Below are 7500 nucleotides of genomic sequence, written 5' to 3' on the forward strand. Positions count from 1 at the left end.
CATAAAGACGTAATGAGCTGACTTGAGTTTTTGGCATTTTACCACAAAGAAGAGCTTTCGCATTTTGGACTCTTAATAATATTGAATGAGAAGAAGTTTAAACTTTATATTCCATATCCGTTTTCAATCATTATTTGGGTCTTTTTTTTTGTTGAGGCTGTAACGAGATGAAATTCTCATATACAGTTCTTGGAGGGGGAGGAACCTTGGTTTACCTATCTCAATAAAGTTTATGATTGGTTCGAAGAACGTCTTGAGTTCAAGCGATTGCAGACATATAACTAGTAAATATGTTCCTCCGCATGTCACATATTTTATTGTCTAGGAGGAATTACCCTTACTTGTTTTTAGTACAAGTACTACGGGATTTGCATGACTTTTTTATTACCGTCCAACTGTTACTGAGGCTTTTGCTTCTGTTCAATATATAATGACTGAAGCTAACTTTGGTTGGTTAATCCGATCAGTTCATCGATGGTCGGCAGTATGATGGTCCTAATGATGATCCTGCAACGTATTTCGTGTATACCTCACCGGTGGTTTTAAAAAACTCGCGATTAACTTGGGTTACTGGTGTGGTTCTGGGTGTATGACCGCATCTTTTGGTAAAAGTTTATTCTTTACCTTGGGATCAATTGGCTATTGGGCAGTCAAAATTGTACAGGTGTACCTGACGCTATTCCGGTAATAGGATCGCCTCTTGTAGAATTATTACGCGGAAGTGCTAGTGTGGCAATCCACTTTGACTCGTTTTTTATAGTTACACTATTACACACTTTTGTATACCTTCTTTACGGCTGTATTTATGTTAATGCATTTCTTAATGATACGTAAGCAAGGTATTTCTGGTCCCTTATAAATAATATAGATTCTAGATATTTTAATTACTAATTTATCTTATTACTTGGTGAAGGACAATCGTATTTTATTGCTATAAATATGGATTATTAAAAAAATAAGACATGTATTTTGGATATTTCCCTTCAACTCCACAATATGGTATTATTTTTTTGACATAAAAGTTGAAGGGAATTCTATGAAGAGAAAATGGATTATGGGTGTGTGACTTGAACTATTGATCGGGCCGTGCAGAAATATGACTTTATCTGCTACAAGTGGAATTCACAACCAAATGTGTCCTTTGTTCCAACCACTGTGTAAGCCCCATACAGGGGATAGGCGGGTTGTCACTTGAAGAGAATCTTTTCTATGATCATAATACCCGACGATGTCGTGGATGAGTGGGCTCCGTAAATCCAAAATCCAGGAGATTAAGGGATGGAACATAATCAGGATGATGTTTTAGCTATTTTTTACTAAAAAAGAGCTAAAAAATAAAAAATTAATAGTATGTAAATGCATTCAGTTCCTCTGCATCGACCTCGATTTCTGATATATCGGAGTGAATACAGGATCTAATGAAGAGTAGAGGGTAGACTTCATTAGTAACAAGTAAATCCTTTGTATTTGAAAAATCTCGATATATTTTTTGAGATTAAGGATTAATTGATAAGGTATGAGACGATCCAGAAAGCACTTAATCATGATCAACTTTTAAGCTTACGTGGGTGTTGAGCATTTACCTGTAGAATGGAATTTATGGTAATCTTTAGTTGCAATAACTTTGGAATCGGATAATTCTTTTTTTACATATTAAATACTTGTGGATAACATATTATTTTTTTGTATGTATTAATTTTAGTTTGGTTAATTCTTGCTCGAGCCGGATGATGAAAAATTATCATGTCCCGGTTCCCTCGGGGGATGGATCCATAAGAATTCACCTATCCCAATAACAAAAAAACCAGATTTGAATGATCCTGTATTACGAGCTAAATTAGCTAAAGGTATGGGTCATAATTATTACGGAGAGCCCGCATGGCCCAATGATCTTTTATAATTTTTTCCAGTAGTCATTCTTGGTACCATTGCCTGTAACGTAGGCTTAGCGTTTTTAGAACCATCAATGATTGGTGAACCTGCGGATCCCTTTTGCAACTCCTTTGGAATATTACCTGAATGGTATTTCTTTCCTGTATTTCAAATACTTCGTACAGTGCCTAACAAATTATTGGGTGTTCTTTTAATGGCTTCAGTACCGGCGGGATTTTAACCGTCCCTTTTTGGAAAATGTTAATAAGTTCCAAAATCCATTTCGTCGTCCAGTCGCGACAACCGTCTTTTTGATTGGCACCGTGGTGGCCCTGTGGTTAGGTATTGGAGCAACATTACCAATTGATAAATCTCTAACTTTAGGTCTTTTTTAATTAAATTTATTCATTGTAAAATAAAAGGCGTGGGTATCTAGGGAGTAGTCATTTCAAAATGAATTCTCCCTAGATACATATCTAAATTAATTTTATTAAGTAAAATAGGTTTGACTGGAAAATCGAAATTACGTTGAAGGTTTAAAATCCATTTCAATTTTAATTGACTTTTTAGTCAAATTTTTTTTAATGCTTTTTTTATTTTTTTTCTAAAATGTCTAATATCTTTTTTACATCTTCTATGTGAAATGTTCCATTTTGATAAGGTCTTCTTGACTGTTATTCAAAGATCCATAATGTATTATATTGGATATTGGACTTTTGAGACAATTATAGATTCTGGAGGCAATTCTAATTGGTCAATAAAAATATATTGAAACGCAGAGTTCTTTTTTTTTTTTCTTAGGTTAACTAATCTATTATGAAAAGGAAAAAGGTAAAGTAACTTGATGTTGATTGTTCTCTAAATAGAACGTTTCTTCTTCTACATGTGAAAAGGAATAAATAAATTAATCAAATTCCGGGAGGGTTCATGAAGTGCTTCTTTAGGAGTTAAACTTCCATTTGTCCATATTTCTAGAAAAAGAATCTCTTGTTTTTCATTCCCATTCCCATAAGAATGATACTATGATTCGCATTTTGAACAGGCATGAATACAGCATCTATAGAGATAACTTCGGTCTTCAAAGTTATTTGACATTTTTAACTATATCCGCGATTCCTCTCGATTTTTAATCCATACACAAATTTATTGGTTCCGTTAAGGTAGCTATATGCTGTGTATTATCAACGATTTCCACAGAGGGCGGTAAAACTATGTCTCGAGCAGTTATATATCCGGGACCTTGGACACAAATAGCGCGTTGCGCGTTCCATATAGATTACTTTTTAATACAATCTCGTTCAAATTCATTAAAATTTCATGTACTGATTCTTGAATACCGACTATGTTAGAATAGTCATGTGGTATGTTCTCTCAGATTTTGCACGTGTAATACATGTTCCTTCTATTTCGCCAAGTAAAGCTCTTCGCATCGCAATGCCTATTGTGTCGGCTTGACCTTTCATAAGTAGACAGAATAAAGCGTCCATAATAAAGACGCTTACTGTCTCTTCTTGATTCAACACACTTCCACTGTAGTGTCCGAGTAGATACTTTGACTTTCTCTCGAACCATAGTAATTTTATTTGATCAGATCATTGAATCATTTATTTCTCTTGAAACCCTTTCAGTCTTTATTTATTAGTTCTATACACGTCGTTTTTTAGGGGGTCTACAACCATATGTGGCATAGGGGTTACATCTCGTACGAAACTTAAAAGTATACCGCTTCTACGAGCTCGTAATGCTGCATCTCTTCCTAGTCCAGGGCCTTTTATCCTTACTTCAGCTCGTTGCATACCTTGATCCACTACTGCTCGAATAGCATTTCCTGCTGCGGTTTGAGCAGCAAAGGTGTTCCTCTTCTTGTACCCCTGAATCCACAAGTACCCCGCGCGGAGGACCAAGAAATCACCCGACCCCGTACATCTGTAACGGTCACAATGGTATTGTTGAAACTTGCTTGAACATGAATAACTCCCTTTGTATTCTACGTACATTTTTACGTGAACCACTACGGGTATTTTTACGTGAACCAATTCTTAATATAGGTTTTGCCATATTTTTTTCATTTCACAAGAATATATGGATATATCCATTTCATGTCAAAACGGACCTTTTTTTTTACTAGCTCCTTGGAAGTGCCTTTCCTTAGTAAGATTATCCTTGTCTTTGTTTATGCCTCGGGTTGGAACAAATTACTATAATTCGTCCCCTCCTACGGATTAGCCGACACTTTTCACAAATTTTACGAACGGAAGCCCTTATTTTCATAGTTGTTATTCCTAATTCTCTTATATACTTATTGTTGGACGAAAAAAGTTTTCTTGATATTTTTGAATCTTGAATTGTATCTTCGTGAAAGGAATGTTGAATTTCAAAAAACCACTGACTTATTGAATCCTTGTTATGGAGTCTAGAAAGTGGCTGTTCCCCGATTAACTTAATACCTAAGAACTTACTAAAATTTTTACCCCCCTTTTCTCCTAAGGTATACCTATACAAAAATATCGGAATCCTTTCAGAAGCATGACCTAAATAAAAAAAATCTTTAGTATCTAAACAAATCGAACCATACCGTTCGGAAGTGATTCATAAAGAAAACTTTCATTAATTCATTTTTTCTTTAATTTCATTCGGGGTAAAAAATTCTAAACTTTTTAGCAGGGGTGGTATTACACAACCCCCCCCCCTTTTTTTTCACAAATGCTAAGTTCCGGATATCCAATTTTGATATTAGAAGGATTACCATATATAACACAAAAAATTTCTCCGCCGATTCTTTTTAGTCGAGCTTCTCGATCTGTCATTATACCTTGAGAAGTTAAAGGATTACAATTCCTATTCCGCCTAAAATTCGTGGAATTCGTTGAGAGTTAGAATAGATTCGTAGACCCGGCGGCTTATTCTCTTTAAATTTAAATCGTTTTATAGGATTCTTTCTTATTTCGTCTATGTCTTAGGGTTAAAAATCAAAAAATATTGATTGTGTTTCGCGAGTTTCCTTACGTTTTCGATAAAACCCTCTCGTAAAAGTATTTTAAACAATGCTTTCGGTGATGTTAGTCGATCCTATCCGACTGTTCCTTTTCTATTCATTCAGCATTTCGTATAGAGGTTATTATATCAGCAATAGTGTCTTTTCCCCATGATAAGTTTAAATTCCTTAATTGTTCTATAATTTGATATAATCAACATGTTATTTTTCTTTTATTTATATAAAAATAGAGACGAATTATATATTAATATATGAATTCAATTATTAATATATAAAATTATTAAGGGTATATGCGTGATACACAATCTATTAATTATAATTAATTTGATTTCAATACCATTTTTTTTAATCCTATCCTATATTAACTATCGATATTTAGGTCTTATAATACTTCAGGAGCTAATGAAACTATTTTAGTAAAAGTTTTAATTGTCTCAATCCCTGGGATCGCCCCAAAAACGCGAGTTCCTTTGGATTTCCTTCTGATCAATGACAACTGCGGCTTGTCGTCATATCGTATTATCGTTCCATTCTTACGTTTGAGTTCTTTACAAGTACGTACAATACACTCTGACCACTTCTGATCTTTCTAGAGTAGTATTTGGGATTGCTTCCTTGATTACGCAACAATAACGTCACCAATATGAGCATAGCGGCGATTACTAGCTCCTATTATTCGAATACACATCAATTTTCGAGCCCAGCTGGTGTCTGCTACATAAATAGGTTTTGGTTTGAATCATATTTTTGTATCTCTTCTTTTAGTGCAAAGGACGAAGTAAAAAAAATATTGTTTGTCAAAAAAAACTTAGAATCTTTTATCCTTAAATGTTATTTAGCTTTTTCATTCTATATTCCTATTCAGAAATAATGAATTGGGTTTTATAGGCATTTTTGATGCCCGAGATTGAAATAGCTTTTCTGGCTATATTTTCTGGTACACCACCCATTTCATAAAGGATTTTACCTGGTTTAACCACAGCTACCCAGTACTCTGGGGATCCTTTCCCCAGAACCCATACGCGTTTCCGCGGGTCTTACTGTAACTGGCTTGTCTGGAAATATACGTACCCAATTTTTCCACCACGTCGTATATTTCGTGTCATTGCTCGTCGCCCTGCTTCTATTGTCTAGATGTAATCCAAGCGGGTTCAAGTGTTTGAAGAGCATATCTGCCAAAACAAATACGATTCCCACGAGAGGATATTCCTTTTAGTCTTCCTCGATGTTGTTTACGAAATTTGGTTCGTTTTGGGGTTATAGTTGATGGGTTTTTTCTAAATGAGAAATTCCATCTCTACTGCAGAACTGGACGTGAGAGTTTCTTCTCATCCAGCTCCTCGCGAATAAAGGATTAATTAAGATATAGATGTATTATGATTAATCCTATTAATCATGGTATTTTTTTTTTTATTCATCTTATCTCTTCTAAATTTGTGTATGTCTTTTTTGAAATAGAATCAAAGATCAATTTTATTTCGATTTATTTAAAAATAACGTAATATCATCATTACAAATGTAATTTTTATTAGAGGTAGAAGATTAAACAAATCCTTATTTTTTTGTTCATTGTTTTTTTCATCTTTTATTACTGTTTTTATGTGAAAAAAAAAAACCAATTTTTCCGCCGGCGAATATTTACTCTTTCAATATCGATTTAAGTTTGCTGTTTATCCCCCGAGGTCTCAGAATCAAAATCAGAATAGATAATAGTTTCTGGTTTATTCCGCCATCCTGTCCAATGATTACTAAGATTTCTTGTTCACTAGAATCCTATATTCATGGGTTCCGTCGTTCCCATCGCTTCTTGATTAATCATTAGGCCTGAATTCTACAATGGAGCTGTTAACATGAAATTTTGAATGTTCTTTTTTTTTTGAGGCAATTTTCTCAGTTTTGATTGTCTCAAGGCTCTTAATTTTTTGTTTTCGGAACAGATTTGCTAATTATTATTATTTATCTAATTATTTGAATGAATCTGTATTGATGCTTTATTACATTGCTTTTCTTACAGTGACCTCATAAAGATTTTCCAAATTGAATCATATATCATTATATTCAATTTTTTTCGCTCTTTCTTTCATCCTTCCATGTATCCGCATACTTTTTGATTACCTTCATAACAATAATCATCTTTCTTTATTCTTTTTTTTAGTCAGTTGCTCCAATGATATGATCAGCCTATCATATCTTGACTAATTTTTGGATCCAGATAATGCGAAGCAATGAGTTGCTTAGGGGATTATTAATGCTGTAGTTATTAGTTGTAAGTTCTTTTTTTTTTTTAGCGTAATCTAACCTAAACCAACGAGTCACACACTAAGCATAGCAATTATATCAAAGGAGTTTTGATGGAATGTTTATTCACCTTATGAATTGCTTATTTTTTTTTCTTAAACATAAAAAAGAAGACTACAAGTTTTTATTTTTATTTCTTTATAGTGTTATACTACATAGTTTTCGTTTTTTATCAGTGGATAAAATGTAAAGACAAATAAAGTTTTTTTATTCTTCGTCTACGAATATCCAAATTTTTATTCCTAAACCCCATAAATAGTTCGAACTGTAGGGAACAATAATCAATTTTAGCTTCAATTGTTTGTAAGGAACTCTGCCTTCTCTGATCCATTCAA

This window comes from Brassica napus, unplaced genomic scaffold, assembly GCF_020379485.1.
Source record: "Brassica napus cultivar Da-Ae unplaced genomic scaffold, Da-Ae ScsIHWf_2156;HRSCAF=2809, whole genome shotgun sequence".
Lineage (NCBI taxonomy): Eukaryota > Viridiplantae > Streptophyta > Magnoliopsida > Brassicales > Brassicaceae > Brassica > Brassica napus.